This window comes from Octopus sinensis, linkage group LG4 (assembly GCF_006345805.1).
Source record: "Octopus sinensis linkage group LG4, ASM634580v1, whole genome shotgun sequence".
In the NCBI taxonomy this organism is placed as follows: domain Eukaryota; kingdom Metazoa; phylum Mollusca; class Cephalopoda; order Octopoda; family Octopodidae; genus Octopus; species Octopus sinensis.
In genome coordinates, this window is record NC_043000.1 from 88,499,098 (window position 1) to 88,518,983 (window position 19,886).

Sequence of the window (19,886 nt, forward strand, 5' to 3'; positions counted from 1 at the left end):
GGATATGCGATTTACAAAAGGACAACCTGTACTATGATTATTGGTACGCAGAGTAGTTTGTTTAATGATACATTAGATTTTACTGTAAACGTATTGTTCGTTGTAGGTAAAGAACATTATATTATATCTCAATAAAATCTTTCACCGATGCCATCAGGATATTGTCGAGATATTAATATTTGTTTAGCGGGCAGCAACTTAATCACTTATTATTTTCTTAACCATATTGCTAGCAGGTCTGTTTTGTATAACAATGTGAATTTGGGGAAATTACCCATTTATATTCAAAAGGTAATGTCTATGTTGAAAGGCAATTTAATTTTTCCTTTTGTTGAGACAAATTATAAGAGGTGTTCATGCAGTGAATTTCTATGTTTATAATCAACAGGAACAAGAAAGACATTCAAAATTATATAACAAAACAAGAAATGTATAGTAGCTACGAAAGGTAAATTCTGAGTGCTTCCAAAGTTGTATTTGTTTGGTAAGTAACTTGATCTGGGACAGAGTGTGGCAGGTGAAACAATCACATGAAATACTAATTTCTTGACATTTAAGAACATGTGGAGATGTATTTGCATAGCAAGTGATTTGATCTGAGATCGTGTGCTGGAACGAAAACAATTGCAGCGTGGAAGGTGTTTGTAAGCCATTTAAGAAACACACAAAAGCCGTTCGATTCACTTCAACATTTAAGTTTAATTTGTCAAAATATTTTCGTCGCTATAAGACCGCAGCCTGTTCACTGACAAAAATAGCACGGATTTTTGTCAGTGAACAGGTCGCGGTCTTATAGTGACGAAAATATTTTGACAAATTAAACTTAAATGTTGAAGTGAATCGAACGGCTTTTGTGTGTTTCTTAAATGACTTACAAACATTTAAGAACATGTGAAATTTACTATATTCATCCATTTTGTATAAAATGTTCTGGTGTCCGCTGAATTTTCTCTAGAGCACATTCTTTCTTTGTAGTTTGATTGTAGGTGATCTATTTCTAGCATATGGCTGTCCACATAGTGGTTTTAGCCCTTAATATACACATGTATTAGAATTTTCTCTGATTTTTTCTGATTTTTGTATGCTAGGCTACTGGTTTTAAATTGATATTAACTAAATTAATATTTAATTTATCTCCCTATTATTTAAATGTTAAAATAATTATGTTCTCTAATAGGCAGCATTAACTGCAGTAAATTATTTGCTGCAGATTTTGTTTCCGGAATTTAGCACGCCAGAACTCAGACATTTGAAATTAACCCCAATGTAATCGGTAGAACTAAGCACGTGTCTGTAAAACTGGTGGTTGGTTTTACAAATTATATTGCTTTTAGAACGATCGTACTGATGAGCCCTTCGGACGAAGGATTACGTAAGTGATTTATTCGTTAATAGACGAAACCGGTATACGATTAATTCTTGATTTTTATATAATTTTCATCTGTCTTGCCCGCCTATTTTTCTGGTGTCCGCTGAAGCTTCTCTAGAGAACATTCTTTCTTTGTAGTTTGATCGTAGGTGATCTATTTCTAGCATATGGCTGTCCACATAGTGGTTTTTAGCCCTTAATTTACACATGTATTAGAATTTTCTCTGATTTTTCAGATTTTTGTATGCTAGGCTACAATTGATATTAATTAAATTAATATTCCATTTATCTCCCTCATTATTTAATATATATATATATATATATATAAAAAATTGGATTTGTAGGACTTTTGTTACAGTCAGATATAAACTACCACTGTTTCCTCTTGTTATTTGTATTCCATATTTGATTATTTAATCTACAATGACTATACCTTTAAATTGTGTTTTTTAACAGAATTTTGTCTTACATCATGGTGGGCATGCTTTGAGCGCTTAGAGACGCCGTTTGCTATGTTTTAAATTGTTTCAAAATTTGTTTGAAATAATAAAAAGGTAGGTAAGTCGAGGTAAAGTAATAATAACATGGATAAGGTTAATAGAAATAATTATCCGTGAAAAGACACCCTCCCCCACAAAAAAAACGTTGATTTATTAAACACTTTTCAAAGTTAGATCCGTATACGACATTTTTAACTAGTATTGCCTCCGATGAAGAAGCAGCCTATTTCAAGTTTAAATACAATATAACTGAAATGAAACGTATTTTTTCAACGAAGATGCTGACACCAAGAAAGACAAAGAAGCATTCTCAAGTCTGGCTTCTGTTTATCTCAAGAATGAGTTTACTTTCTGTATATTTGTTACTACTTTCTATGGCAATTTCAGAAGTTCTCATAGAATCATGTATACATCAGTTTCTAATGAAAAGAAATAGTAGTCTGAATTATCAATGCATCTTATGTGAAACTATCAAACAACAGGTATAATATATTATTCACAAGAACAAGAAATAAAATAATTTAGAAATCCTTCTTTCTTTCTTGTTAGTATTATTTCCGTAAACGGGATAGTGCAATTAAGAATCAAAGCTGAATCTCATGCAGCTGTGAATAAATATATAGCATTGCTTTATATTGTCTTTGTAGCTCCATCTACTTTGTGAAATTTTACAAGTAGTATTTTCATGAAATATTAATCTGCTGTCCAATTTTTCTCACTAAAGAAAGCGATATCGGGAATATTTGACACTGTATATATTGACAGTGCACTTTATGGATATTAATACTAAAATTTGAAAGACAAGAGATGATATTGATTTTTCTGATTTATATTTCTTTAACAAACCCATTTTCTAAAAAAGATTGTAGGTTAATGGGAATTATAATTCTGAAGTAAAATGTAAAACAGTGAATGCAAAGATTTGTGATGAAGTGAAACGCAATGAAGTATATCATCAGCAAATACTGATTTTCTGAAATTAATTCGTCATTAAACTAGACATTTTTGTAGTAGTTAAATTTATTTTATGAAATGTATTTGTCATAATTGAATATTTAAGAATGGTATCGAGGCTAATCTTTCATCACCTAGCGTAAGCTTAGTAAACACCTGTAAATATTCCCGTTTGATAATCTGCACTAGGTTTCCTTTTTTTGTCGAAAGTTCCATAAAGACATTAAATATAATATTTAGTTAAATATTAGGAGGAGCCAAGATAAAGATTTGAAATTTGGATCTAAAATCTGAAACGATGGTACCAGTTCCTGAATTGATACTTTAAATCTTCGTTTGCTTTCCATTCAATCAATTCTTATTGCATTTTTGTTTCTATTGCAGAAAATCTGGATATTTCCCAGCAAAATATTCAAATATTTTGAAGGGACTTACGTGATGTTTCTCAATAATCGATGTAAAACCTAAGCGCCTTCATGGTACAATTCTTAATTTCAGTGCAAAAAGACTGGGAGGGAGATAGGTTCTCCCACGCTTCAAGCTGCACTTGAACAGAATAAGGTTGGGAAATATACATTAACAGTCTGCGATTTAACCGTTTTCAATTCATCTGCTTCCATCTACAAATTAATTTCGTTAAAGTAGAAATATGTCTGGCATTAAAAATATTCACTTTTAAACTTCAAATTGCCTTATATGAAAGCATATTTGTGTACAAATAGTCCTAAATCTGCTTTTTAGAAAACCTATAAAAGCGGTAGCCTTCGACAACTAGTGAACTTCAATGTAGAATAACAAACTATTAGATTCTTCACGAGGGTAGTCCACTATGAGTAGCATTCTATCAGTCACATCAATTATTATAATTTGTTTTACGAATCTTCTTTCCTGAAAAAAAAAATACAATATCGATATCTGTTCCAAAATGCATGCAACGAAAATTAGGCTGTCTTCACAAGAATTACATACTATGTCTTCTACGTGTACAGTTCTTCCGTAAATTCTTTATTAATTTTCATGATCATTCACAGAAATTTGCTTATTGCTTATTTTCAGTCCCTCGTGTGTGATTCGCACTTGGTGCAATAACCTCACTAACAAATTCTAGTATCAATTATTCATTAATTGAATTTGACTTTCTAAATTTAGCAATCAGTGATGAAATTTTGTAAGTGGCATATAGCTCATCCATCATAATCCTACTTTAACACTTGGCAACGTGGGCTGTTTGCAAAATTGATCTCCCACAGCTTTAAAATGCGATAGCTATTAGTGTGTGCGCGCGGGTTGGGTGGTGGAAGAAGATTGTCAACATAAATTATTTGTAAGAGCTTTTCACGTCATGATTTTGTTTTGGAAAACAGGCACGTTGATAATAAACTGCTTGTAGGTATCAAAAGTCATGAAACAAATATTTGATACTGTACGCTAACATTTCTTTAATACTGCCATGATTTATAACAATAAAATATGCATATATTGATAGACAGAGCACATTTAGGCTAGTTGAAATACATTTCGCGAAACTACTCGTTTACAATAAATACCTGACCACATCGTCAGACATGTTTACAATAAACTCAACAAATACTTAGAGAGATACCAGAAACATTGTAATCTTTGTAAGTCTAAATGTTTCACGTAGTCCCACAATCAATAAGTTGGAAAATGCTATAGTGCACATTGGATCCTACCAATAATTATAGGACAATTAAAGAATAATTTTGGCACCATTTCAGTTTTTACTTCTAATAATGTATTTTATGAAATAATTTCAACTAGACATGGTGATCCCATTGGATAGTGGGGCCTATCAATATGCATTCCATTTACACTGGTCCGTTTTTCAATAGATCAACAGGAAATACAGAATTTTATTAACGACACCTTGGTGTCTCAATGTTGCATAGAGGAATTAGAATAAACGCGACTTCCTCACGTTTACATATGCGTGTATCACCATCACTTGGATTGTGAATTTGGTGTGCACGCAATATTTGCTCGTAGCACATTTCATGAATATATTGCCTTCTCATCATCATTCATTTCATCAACCACTAAAACGAAACTGCAATATGCACAGGAACACAGTCTCTTATGTGAAATATCTCATTTTCTATACAATTGATCCTAACTCTGTGAATCTCAAAATTTGTACAATTGATTCTAATTGTATGAATCTCAAAATTTGTAGCAAGACACAGGTCAGTTGCAAAATAATAAGAACAAAAGTAGGAAAGAAAACGATCGTAAAATCCTAAAGATTTTAAATGAACATAAACCAACTAATATCATGATCCAAACTTCTGTGGTACTGAAGAGTTTATAAGGAGGACGAAATGACGTTATCTACAGCTACGACACTTAAAATGGAAAAAAATATTATAGGGACATATTATTCCCTGTGCTCTGTCACTCATAAGAAAAAGACCTCTCATAATCAAAACAATTTTAAACCTTGAACCGGTTCTCTGCCCCTTAAAGTGAAACTTCACTCTCTCTTTTATTTCTTTGTAAACTGTCTCTCTGTTTGTCTGTCTGTCTGTCCCTTTTTCTTTCTCTCTCTCTTTCTCTCTCTTACCCCGAAAGCAACTCTTAGTGGCAGCACCACAATCTTCAGTCAAGTTTCCTATGGATATCAATATATTTCATTATATTTTATCTATTTTATTTTTGCTTACATCATTCATAAATACGCAGTGAATGAGGGTTTAAAATGAAATGCTTGCTGAGACGGCTGCTTGTGCTTTGCGATTGTTTTCCACTGCAATTGTTTACATATTATGACATATACAGGATAACTAGCTAGTGATATAGTGGATATAGAATAGGTACTGAATATAATAACATTTTTCATGAAACGTCGATTTGTTTATCAGAAACAATCTATAATTATGTCAGGAATCCAAGATTCTTAATCGGCCTAATATGCCTTTCTCCCTAATATATACAGGAAAACAGAAATCACGCTAGGTATTTGTATTCCTATTGTTAGTTCTGTACTAAGGAATATATAATGTGAAAATCATTAATTTTGTATATACACTATTACATAAAATTATATTGTCAACAGATGTTAAAAATGAAGAAATATCAGGAGTTTCAGGGTAAATAATTCCTTCCGCTTAACCAAAATAGATATTTGACTAATTAAAATCAAAGGAACAAAAATGTATCATATATTGAGTATATATACATATACATATATATATATATATATATATATATATATATATATATTAAATACAGGGCATTACTATACATAAATGCCACACGCTAGGAGGGACTCTTAAAGTCAAAACTACCAAAATAAGTAAACACATCGTACCGAAGGCGAGGGAATGCAACTCTCGAAGCTATATAATATAAATAATTATATTTAAGAGAAATATTGGTGGATTTTTCTCTTATGAGGTTTTTCACGCTAACTACTTGATAAATTCTTATAAAAAAATTTATCCTATTTAATATATATATATATATATATAAATATATATATATATATAAATATATATATATATATATATATACAAATATATATATATATATATATTATATATATATAGACACACACACACACACACACATATATATATATATATATATATATTATATATATATATATATACATATATATATATATATATATATATATATATAATATATATATATTAAGTATAGATATATATCTAAACATCATATATAAGCACCATAAAAAAAATTGGTGATGTTATAATATTGCTTGCGAAAGATTTTATCCTTATGAGTCATATCTAACGTTAATTACAATGGTTGAATCAATATTTTTTTCAACTTACTCCAAATAGAAATATGCTCATTGGTAAAATATGTAGTAACTTCACCTATTTTCCCGCAGTCTGCAGAACATTAATAAAATTGAACTCATCATACACATGGAATATTTTTGTAGCTAAAGCAACGAGACACTTGGATATTAAGGATCCCCACCATGTACACACACTGGTATAGCAGACTAGTCATGTTCTATTCAATATTCTGATCAGCTACTGCCTACTTAAGGAATGAATGAATGAATAAATAAATAATTAAAATATATGGTATGAAAATTCGTATCCCGTTATTCAGCTTTTTCCTTAAAGCAAGTTAATGTATCGAAGTTAAGTAAGAGATGTCTCGTTTTAAACAATATAACGTATCACCTGGAACAAGATACACTCGTTATTTTATGGCAATCAGTTGCAATTGTGATTCTAACAACATTTTTGAAACGCAGGAGGCATAAAGGATGTTGTATTTAAACGTAACATCAAATATGTGTTTTGCTAAGACAGTATGTATATGTGATTATTATCAAGTTCTTTAATTTCTTTCCACGTTTCTCTGTAGCAGTACATATTTAAAGAAAATAGAACATAAGACTTATGTAGTTATCAACGGAAAACGATTTCCAAATATCTTAAAATGAAGCATTTTATTCCGGAAATGTGTTGCATTAAAACAGTTAAGAAGTGAAAAAGTAGGAGAAATGTTAAAAAATATAACTTCAGGATGAATTCGAAAAAATATGTGATAGAAAAATAAGAATTAGAAAAAACAAAACAATAAGAAGAGAGAAATATATGTGTAAGGAAGCAGGTATATAGATAAATAATGATAGAAATGGCAGAGAGGAGGGAGAGAAGGAGGGGATATTCATATGGCAAGTGAGAGTAAAGATTAAAATATTCAATAGTGAATAGTTCAAAATACAACCAAGATGTAAAAAAAATAACTCTGTAGATGTAGGCACAAATTTGTAAAGAGTGCATAATGTGATATAAGGGAAGAAAAAGGTAATTATGCGTACACACACATATTTGTTATATATATATATATATGTTTATATATAGTTATGTGTGTATATGAATCTGTTTATGTTTGTATGTATGTATGAACGTATGCATGTATGTCTGTATATATCAATGGATATACATATATAATTATATATATATACATGAACAGATGCACAAATATAAAGAGAGAGAGAGAAGTGGATATTACAATATACATATATTTCATTATCAATACACAGCACATTTGCATAATTGTGCTTATATATATATATATATATATATATATATATATATATATATATATATATATATGAAAATAATACAAATAATATATAAATATATACATATATACATACATATGTACATAACTACATATCTGTGAAAGAAGGTTTGAATTTTCATAGTATATTTCCACTCGTGCGGTACCTTACAACTTTACTTTGTTATATATATATATATATATATATATTACATATATATATATATATGTGTGTGTGTGTGAGAGAGTGTGCAACCAGTCCTTCATAAAAGCATATATTTATTATCTATTTAATTATTGATAGCATCATCTTTAGAATTCAAATCTAAAATGCGTTTGAATTTATTTAAAACCCTATGCGGAATTTGAATTTGAAACAGATATTTAAGTGCAAAGTATTGTATCGGAAACGGCAGATTGAATACGTATCAACTGTAACACATTCCGATTTTTTTTTGTTTTAAGAATCCTCTATTCGAAGTCAATGTTATCTTCTATCACTATTGATATTTGTCATGTAATGTACGGTTAGAACTATGTGTAAACTCGTGTTATCATTGTTAATATAAACACAACCAACATAATCACATAGAGATAAATAAAACAAATGTATTGCGTTTTGATATATTGAAATCTATATCTATCTATCTATCTATCTATCTATCTATATCTCTATCTATCTATCTATCCATATCTATCTATCTATCTATCTATCTATCTATCTATCTATCTATCTATCTATCTATCTATCTATTGACGGATGTGATGTCGTTTCAGCTCCGAAGGTAATCATTTATTTTGACTATTTAAAAGTGTATATTGACAAACATTTTGTGCTTAAAAGTTGTGCAACAACATCCACTGTAACCCTTTGATAAATATCGACACAAAATTTTGCCCCTTGTGGGCAAAATTTAAAAGAAAAAATTCTCATAGCCTTCGTGGTTTCATTTAGCCATTTTATTTCCAAAATGGCCACTGGCCACCACGAGGCTGAGTGCAAGTCAAGCGTGACGCAGAAGAAACAGAAAAACAGGATGCTCTGTTAGCATACGCCGAACCTGACAACTCCACCACCATCAACAGCAACAAATACAAAACAAGGTCGCAAGGCCAAGCACCGTCAACACCATCAGTGAGCCCACACCACCACCAACACCATGGCAGAATCTGCTACTAAAACTGCTATCCCTACTAAAGATATCGCCACCAATAACAATACCAACATCACCGCCACCAAAGACCGTGCCGTCAATGCTACTAATACTACCAACACCACCGCCGTCACCAAGAACGACAATAACAACAACAACAACAACGACGACGACAACAACAATTCCCTTCAACCACTGCTCACTCCATCACCAACAAGTGAAAAAATAACGACGACAAGCAAACGAAATGTCGAAATTTGCCCCAGTGCAGGACTAAAGTACGCAGGCAATTTTCCACCCCTTCCTACTTGCACGATCGAACCAAACACACCAATTTTACAAACTGCAGCCAACAACAACATCACCACAAGCAACAACAATAACAAAACAACAACAAATTTCGCTGAGGCGATTAAAGAAAAAAAACAACAATATACTTTACGGCTCAACAAATACAGGATACGAACATCAAAATAACAGAATCAGAAGGTATAGTAAAAATAAACATACCAGAAGACATTTTGGAAAATGAAAAAGACGAACAATCATTTATAAAATAGTAACAAAAAAACAAAATCCCAGAGAAGGCCAACACAAGCAAAATAGAGAAGTGCTTGAAACCCATCTGGGATCACAAAGAATATGTAACCTGGTGGAACAAATTTGCCCACATACAAGTTGTTTTCTACACCGAAGAGTTAGCTAGACATTTCTCAACGCTAACTCTTCACTCAGATGAACTCCAACTTACACCAAGCTATCGGGGACAGAAAGTGACTAAGATCACTCTAAACAATGTCCCCAAAATAGCCAATAGTCTATGGCTTGTAAAGGCCTTATGCGTAAAAATGGCGAATTATAATATTTTGGAAACCACAGTCACAGAGCATAAAAACTGGGTGGGAAAAAAAAGTAGAATTTCTTCTACATATACATCATGAAGATATAAAAAAAATACCCACCCAGATATGTGTATCAGACGACCACAAGTTATATGTGGTCGTCGATGGCAGAAGACCACGTTGCTACATATGCGGCAGTGAGCAACACCTAAAAAAAGACTGCAAATCTGCCGCAAGAAAACAACAGCAACAACAACAGCAGCCGGAAACAAAAACAAATAAACAAGGTTTACTACCCACACCACTTTTTGCAGGAACAAACCTCACCAAACAAACAACCACACCAACTGCAGCACCAAGAACAGAAGCAGCATCACCAACAACAACAACCAAGATATACCAACTCCAAACCAAGGACATCTGCCAAAAGGACACCCAGCAAAAATGAAGAAACAATTACAACTCCAAATCCCACAAAATTGAGACCCTAAACAACACAACAATACCACAATCACTCAAACACAAAATACCCAACCCCACATCCAAAACCGCATACACCACAACCAAACGCTCACCAACCAACACCAACAACAAAACCAAAACAGTCGACAATAGACCCCAATACTTTCCCTCTTCCAGACTCCGATTCGTCTGATCTGTCATTAGACGAAGAAGACACGGAAGATTGGCAAATAGCCACAGGGGGAGAAGAAAAAGGGGGAAAAAAAAAGAAAAGAAAAAATAACAAACAAAGCGGGAAGATACACCACTCCCGAAACAAAAACATCCACAGAAAACACACACATCAACACAAACACACCATCATCAAACCCCCCAAAATGTGTTGACAGCCAAACACAAACAACCACGACCTAATGGAACACATTAGGTCAAACACTAACATTACTGAAAACGACATAAAAACAAGTAACCACCCACACACAACACCACCACAACACATTAAAATAATACACGTGACACAGAACACATACAGCACCCTGAAATCTCTCTACCCTGATGCAGTAGGGAGATTTCAAAAGTACTCATCGAAAAAACTGTATAAAAGCCTCATAGAAGAAGACCGTGAGGTGAAAGACAAAGAACTTTCGAAAAACAAGTAACCTTTTCTCTCTCCTTTTCCTTTTTTGCACTTTTATCGGAACATGCTCAGAATAGGTAGTATAAATGTACGTGGCTTGGGGTCGCCTTGGAAACAAGGTACCTGTTAAATGACATCAAGTCACTAAATCTGAATATCATAGCCATCAGTGAGACCAGACTCCACAGCTTGCGAGCACTCCAGCACATTTTCGGTACACATTTCAACATTATTTTTCTCCGTGTCTACCGAGAATGGGCGGAGGTGGCACCGCGGTGCTTATCCGGAAGAGTCTGGATCTCAAAGTAAGAGCAAATTTCCTAGACCCGGGGGGTAGGCTGGTCATTTTAGATGTCGATGGCAGCAATGAGTGTGCTTTTCGACTGATAGCAGTTTATGCTCCGTCCTTAACAGGCCGACCAGATTTCTTTCGACGTCTAGAGTCTTTCATGGGAACGTCCCGTCCTTTACTTTTAGTGGGGGATTGGAATGCCACCCTGGACACGCATCTAGACTACGTGGGCAGAGATAGCAATAGAAGGGGATGCAATGCCTCAAAGACCTGCTCAGACGTTCCAACTGTCTGACAGGTACCGACTGGACCACCCGAATGTGCCAATGTGGACATGGAGTAACCGCATCGGGTCGTCCAGATCATACTTAGATAGAGTATTCTGTAGGACAATAGATAAAAATAGTGTAGGTTGTCCACAATTTCATATAGTCAGTTACACAGATATCACAAGTTTGTGACTTGTACACTTGACTTAGATAAGACACATAGGCAGGGTCCTGGTTACTGGAAACTGAACGCGTCTTTTACAGCACGACAGGTTTACAGGAACCGGATCAGCACATTAGTTAAGAGAGCTTTGACGGGTACCATCATCAACAACAGATGGTGGTATGCCCTAAAAAAAGCGATTAAAGCAAAATCAGTCAGATACAGTAGAGCCTAGCATTAGACCGAAATAGAATAGAGGGAGATTTAGTTAAGGTTTTAGAAGAGGCACTTAGAACTGGCATCGCGTCCAACGTACTGGCGGCGAGATTGGCCCTCGACCAACACCTCAACGCCAAACACGAGGGATGCGTTGTCAGAGCTAGGATGCGTGCTCTGAGAACGAAGGAGTTGGATCCGCCCAAGAGGCCCGAGTGGTGGAGACGCAACGAGGCAACAGAGCCACCATCAAGTCTCTTATAGATGAACAGGGGCGCGAATTGCTCGAGCCTAAAAGGATGTGTGGGGTTTTTCAACAACACTTCACCCAACTGTTTGGGACAAGTGGTGAGTCAGAAAGCAGAGTGGACTTTAGTGCCTACCTGCATGCCTTGCCACGACTCTCAGCAAGGGAGGTGGAGTCTTGTGAAAAGCCTATCACAGCTGCGGACGTACAGGATGCGATGGTAGGCTGCGCGAGAGACAAGTCACCAGGCTTGGATGGTCTGCCCTACGAATTTTATTTTCATATGCCAGACTTGTTTGGAGGCGTCTTGGCAGCTGTCTACTGCAACTGGCAGCAGAACGGGAGTATTCCTGCTTTTGTAAAGCGAGGAGCAGTGGCACTGATCAAGAAAGACCCAAACAAGGGGGACGTCATAGATATTTCAGGCCCATCACTCTGCTCAACGCAGATTTGAAAATTTTGGCCAAGGTGTTAGCCGAGAGGTTGGCGCTTGTCATCAGAAACTAATCGACAAGGCGCAAACATGCGCCGTGCCGGGTAGAAGTATTCATGACAACCTCCATCTGATGCGCTACATCATAGACGGGTAGTTAAAAATCCTGGCATGGGTGGGGCGCTGATCAATTTGGATCATCAAAAGCCTTCGATAGGGTAGACCATCACTACTTGGAGGCTGTCCTCAAAGCGGCTGGTTTCGGTCCAGTTTTCCGCGGTTGGATCGCTGCCTTATACAGCGGCATCCGCTCAGTAGTTCGCGTAAATGGTCATCTATCCAGACCTTTTAACATCATGCGTTCGGTTCGTCAGGGATGCCCCCTCTCATCGCTGCTGTATGTACTGACTCTTGAGCCACTACTGCGGAAACTGGCGACGCTGAGGGGCATCCCACGAGAGCTGGGATGCGGGAGGAGCGTGTCTGCATACGCGGATGACGTCACCGTCATAGTGTCGAGCTACGAGCACATCGAGCTGGTCGGCGAGACACTGAAAGAATACGAAGCGGTAACGGGAGCAAAAATTAACCGGGAAAAGTCAGTGGGCTTGCGGCTCGGCACCTGAGAGAAGCCCCATGCCGTCCAACAGCGTCTCCATCGTGGGACGCGGACGGACGGACCGGTTAAATTGCTCGGGGTCTGGTTCGGTCCGGACCTCCAAATGGAGAAGAACTGGGGCGAGATAACGACTAGGGTGGCTACTCTCACCCAGAAATGGACTGAGAGAAAGCTATCCTAAAAGGTCGGGCGGAGGTGGCGAACGCGTACATCGCATCCGTCATCGAGTATCGTCTGACCGTCGTGCCTTGTCCCGACCCTACCATCACCAAACTGGAACGCATACTCTTCCGCTTCTTGTGGAAGGGAAACGTTCCGATGGTTAGGCGATCCATTTGCTGCCAACACCCGCTAAATGGAGGGCTGGGCATGCCGTGGTTGATGATGCGCAGACATGCGCTGAGACTGCGACATCTCCGGCGCTTCATAGACAACGGTGAACAGGTGTGGTCGCCTTTTGTGCGGCGCGCTTTCCCGCAGCTCGTCTCCTTGGACAACTAACAGTCATGGATCAAGCAGAGACCGAGGCTAGGCGAATGGCACCGCGAGTGTCGCGTTGCTCTCAAGCAACTCTGCCGTCCGGGATCGAACTTGTGCGACTCCATCACAACAAAGGCATTCTATAGAGGATTAGTGGAGGGGAGGTGCGACGACGAACTCGGGCAGAGTCTGGGCGTCGACGAGGAAACCTGACCGCCTGTTCAGGACAACTTTCGGCCGGGACCTATGAACAATCACCAAAGATCCCTGGCCTGGCAGTGCTATCGAGAAGCATTACCTGTTCGGGATAAGCTCTACAGACACGGTTCCAGACACACTGGACCGACTTGCCCGAGATGCGGTCAGAGCGACGAAACCGTTCTGCACGCACTCGTGCAATGTCCAACATTTCCGACCTGTGGGCTTATGCCGAACGGCTGCTGTCTCGTGTGGGACGAATCCGCCTATCGGCCGAGTCTATCGTGAGAATTGCTCCGCCCCCTTCCCTCAACCGGGAAGGCAAGGCAGTTTTCCATCGTACTGGTGGCCATGGTGAAAGAATGTGTGTGGTGGACTCGAGCGAAAGGATTAGAGACAAACACTTACCTCTCTGGCCAATCGCTCATCAACTTTTTCAAGTACCACTTGAAAAGGAAGGTGAGAATGGAGAGGGAACTTTTGTCTCGCGAAAGATTCAAAAAAAAAGATGGGTGAATGTTGCAAAGAGATGGTGCGTGCTAGTAACGAAACCATTTTGAGCATGATCCTGTAGATCGTAAAAAGAAAGAAGAGAGCATTTTGACCTCATGTATTTATTTCCTCCTGACTGGGTTCCCGTGGTCTTTTCTGTAGGCTTTTCTTCCCACGGATGACCCAATCTTGTTATATCAATGTTTACATCATTATTCTCTGTGATACACGATTTCCTTTTTTTTTTCCTTTTTTTCCTCTCTCGATCCCTTTTGATCGCAATCTTACATTTTTTATTTTTTTCCACCTCGAAAAGAAAAGCTCTGCATTTGTATTTGTCCCCTCTATATTCAGCCCCTGTGGCTAATAAAAGAAAGTTATCTATCTATCTATCTATCTACCTACCTACCTACCATCTATCTATCTATCTATCTATCTATCTATCTATCTATCTATCTATCTATCTATCTATCTATCTGTCTGTCTGTCTGTCTGTCTGTCTGTCTGTCTGTCTGTCTGTCTGTCTGTCTGACTGTCTGTGTGTCTATATATCTATCTATATATCTATCTATTTGTGTATCTATCTAGAATATGCATGCACATGAAATATACGTTTTGTAGAAAACAGTTTTATCTATCACAACTACACACTACACTACATACACACACATGTGTGTGCGTATATGTGTGTGTGCGTATATATGTTTGTGCGTTTGTGTATGTGGTTGTGTGTGTAGTTTATGGTTATTAGATAAATATATTTTCTGTACAACATAAAATATATGCATAGATACACACAGAGCTACACACTTACACAAGAACTTACACACATATGAAAAACGTGTGTTTGTTTTCTATAGATCTAAAAAAAATTTTAAAGAAAGCTGGAGGTTTCGTCAATAGTGGACTTACACTCTTACATATTTGTCTGAGGAGTTTACACACACACATACATATATATATGAAAACCGGCATTGAAAACCAAAGAGCTTCAAAGGAACAGTGGGTAATCCAAAAATCAAACAGAACCCAAAGCGTTCTATTCATATGCAAATAAGCATAGGACCGCTGTCAAACCCGTTGATCCATTGACCGATGATAACGGCATTCTCCAACATAATGCTAAAGAAATGATAGAAGTACTACAGAAACCATACTGCTCTGTCTTTAGTGATCTCACTGATATTGACGTAAGGGCTATTAACGAAGTCGATTCCCAATATATATTCTCGGACATAACCTTTACTGCTTTAGACATCATAACAGCAAAAATGAGATCAAATACTATTCCCCGCTAGTCTCCTGAAGGAATGAAGACATCAACTTGCAGTCCCTCTAACCGACCGCCGAAGAAATTCTTTTGACTCAGGATATATACTGAAACAGCTTTTATCCCAGTGTATCGTCCCGCAGTTTTCAAACAGGGAAGCGGATCCTTCGCAGTCAACTATCGCCCAAACCCACTCACCTCCCATATCACTAAAATGTTTGAAATGATAGTGAGATCAAAGACAGATGACTTTCTGGTCATTCAAACCAACATGGATTTCTCTGCGGCAGAGACTGTCTAACACAGCTCTTACACCACGTTAATCATATCCTTAAAGCTTTGGGATCAGGTTCAAACTCTGGTGTTTAATAATCGTGACTTCAATAAAGTGTTTGGCAGAGTTGACCAGTGGAAAATGGCTGCCATATTCTAGGTTGTGTTGATTGTGTTGTGTTAGTCTGGATTAACGCCAATAAACATTCCCTTGGTTTTCTCACAATTGATATGTATGCCAAACCTATTTCCACTTGCTTTCAAGTTGTACGAGTATGTAATCTCTTGTATGAGCTCCAGGGTGTTACGTATGATTTGTCGCTGAAATCAAGATCAGTCAATGTTCTAAATTTCGATATGGTGCCAAAGCACTCACTCTTCTAATTTTCCATATGATTCGTCGATGAAATCAAGATAATTCATTCTTGTATCTTTCTATAAGATGATAAAGCCTGCCTTCTTTGATGATAATAAGAATACTGAAATGCTGCAGTTCTGATGGTCAGCTATCCCGATCACAAATATCTCTGTATAGCCTTCCTTGGTCACAACACAAAGGACGGCTATAGGGAAAGCAACACAGCAACTGGAGCAGGAACTGAAGAACGTGAAGAAGTTGATATATTTCTCACGAACGATGCAGAGTCCTACTATTTCCTATGATAGTACCCATCTTGAAGTCGATGTATTTGACAAGAACCGCGTAGGACCCAGAGCATTGTGCGATGATGCATGCAGTATGAAGATTTGTTCTATAGAACACCTTCATATCTGAGAGCCAACCTGTTCTTCCCTAAGGTTGTGATTGATCTCTATCTTCAGTGACAAAGGATGATCAGGAAGATTACCTTAGCTAGTAAAACGACTGCCGAGGGAGTCAGCCCGAACGTCTTCATTATATCATATCGGTTTGAACAATTAAGTGAGCTGTTTCATTGTGATATCTCATCTTTGCTTCAGGAGATCTGCAGCGATCTCAACCATTTCTGCTGTTGCTTTGTAATGTTTTTAAGTAGCAGATGACTAGCAACTTCAGAACTTGTGATATCGCTCAACCGTGCCCTAAGATGGATGATGTATGGCTATCTTTCAAACTTCTTGAAGGTTAGGTTGAGAGGATGTTGCAGGTGTGTTCAAACCAACATTTAACTTGTAGACGCTTGTCCAGAAGACTCGACCTCTGTTCCAGACTGTTCCTCTGAATTCGGCTCAGTACTTAGAACATTCCATTGTACCGCCACATGTCCTCTTCGGCTCTATATTCTAATCATGTTCTTATTTCATTTTGACAGTTTTTCTTAACTTCTGGTGGTTTGCACTCCTCGTTCAATTCCGTCCATTCATTTCTGGGATGTTTTGATTCGATCTCTTTTCTTCACTCTCTGTTTTGCAAGTGATTACTTCAGATCAAAGCAGGTAATCTTTCCATCAAATCCCCATTCTGCGTACAATACTAGCTATATCTGTTAACTGTAAATTTGAAACCCTGGAGCATTAATTTTGACTGCTCTTAACATAGATCAGAAGGCTGTAACAATCGAAGTTCGCTTAAATAAAATCACGGGTTAAGCATATTTATCACGAGCAAAGTAAATTTATGAGCCAAATGTTGAAATATCCAAACTGGGAAGGTTAGGTTTTAGATTTAGATTCTCTCAGCAATAAATGCCATTTGTTTTATAATTTTGTCTCCTTTTCGGTACTTAATGAAATAATATACAGATTTGGGATTGAGGAAATATAAGACATATAATGCATTAAATTCAAAAGGGTCCATTATCTTTTCATATGTTAAAGAAATATACTTTGTATACCATTTAAAACTGATCTGCTACATCAATACTTCGTTCACCTTAGAAGTCTTTGAGTTCAAGTTGCTACAACACATCCTGCTATTTTAAGAGAGCTATCCAATGCAATTGGAAGCGTTTGATTGAAGGAAATTAGATATGTTTTTATTCTTTGCAGTTTTATCTACTTGCTATTTTTGCTCCTTTAGCATTTCAAAATTATCTCAATTAGTCAATCGAAATATCTTGAAAAGAAATCGATCATTTAGCTTTCTTTATCAGGAAATACCCTTACACATTTTTTCATGTACGTTTTCATGTGATTCCGTTACAATATAAAGTAAACATATTGGGATAGCGAAAAAATATAGTGAAACGGTCTTCCAAACAGGAAATGAAAGGGATTGTACAGAACAACTTTGTATTGTTGTATCTATGGAAACTGAGATGTATTAATGACCTTTATTTTATTATGTAAATGTTTCTGTATAGTTTATTTGAATTTTGATAACATAAAAAGATTGCTAGACCTTAGATTACACATGTTAAACTACAACGTATGCGGATACGTATAGTGATATTACAATGTCACCATACGTATCTGCATACATATATAGTCGCGATTATTTTATAATATGGGGAGAAGTATGTAATTATGTTATACTGTAAAGGCACATGTGATTGTATTGTATGTAAAGAATTGTCCTATGCTCTCTATTAATTAAGTATCATAAATTTTGTGCCTGATGTTTTCTGTAATTTGCATATTTTACGTTGTTGTGTTTTAAAACAAGTATATATCTGCTCGATATATTATTCCGTGACAGCTATTATTCAGTAGACATGATTTAGATAATAAGTTGTGACTATGATGCCAATTAATTTTATTTATATTGTACAATACATTAACTATTCTGTGGTGTGTACGTTTCAGCGTAAATTACTTATTTGTTCGTTATTTAATGTGAATTTTATTCTGTGGTGTCGTTTAGAATATTTACGTATAGTTCAGTGTGATATATTGTAATATCTTTGTAGACTAATTTAGATGAAGGTCAGTGTATTGTATGTATAAACAAAATGTACTCAACTACTGTTAACTAGATTTCAAATACTGGCCCTAATTCAAAGGAAAAGTGTAAAACACTTTCATCTTATGAAGCAATAAAAACCAATGTGTTTAAAATTTGCGCCATTGGTTCATGATACTTTTTGGTATTCCATGATATAATACTCTGGTAATACAAGAATCGCATATGTCATAAAAATACAACGTTTAGTTGTAAAACTACTCTCTCTCCCTCTCTCTCTCTTTCACTTTGTCTTGCTCTCTTTCTCTTTCTCTCTATCTTGCTCTCTCTCTCTCAGTCTCTTACTCTTACTTTCGCCTTCTCAGTCTTGCATTCTATACTAGCCATTCTTTCTTGATTCGTTGCATTGCATTATCGTACAATTTTATGCATGATGTACTTCAAAGCACTGTTCACAGAAAGGTGCAACCTCTTCCGATTTACGCATGTTTGGTTTGCTTTAGCGTTCCACTTTTGCATCAAGTATTCCTATTGTTTTATAGCAGTAAACTGCGATTGTTCTACAATACACTCTTTATAGCTAAACCAATACTGACATGCCATAAATTCATAATGTCATTAATATATATTTTATATATGTACATTATAACAGTCATTGATCTCTAACATGACGTAGCTTAGAGATTTGCTATAGAAGTTTATTAACTTCATATTTGAAACGATATGAACTTCTGAAATATTCACTTACCTTGTAAATGGTTTGTCACAACTATAATGTATAAGAATGAGAACAAACAATTATTAAGGTAGTTAAGAGTAATAGGTCAGTATTAAAACTATAATATACTGCATTTCTCGGTAAGGCATTTCAAAGAATCCATAACGACACTTTACCTTAGTGATGACATCAGCACTATAAGAATGCGTATAAGAGTTAATCTATGCATGTATCTACATAACTTTATTGGTTTCGTTCTGGTTTGTCTTGTGTCTCTCTCTTTCTAAATCAGTGTCATTTGCTCCTTTTATTTATTAGAGTAAAACTCACAGAGAGACAGACACAAATGCATACTTACATACACACACTCACACATATATGCATACTATCATCCCCAATAACCG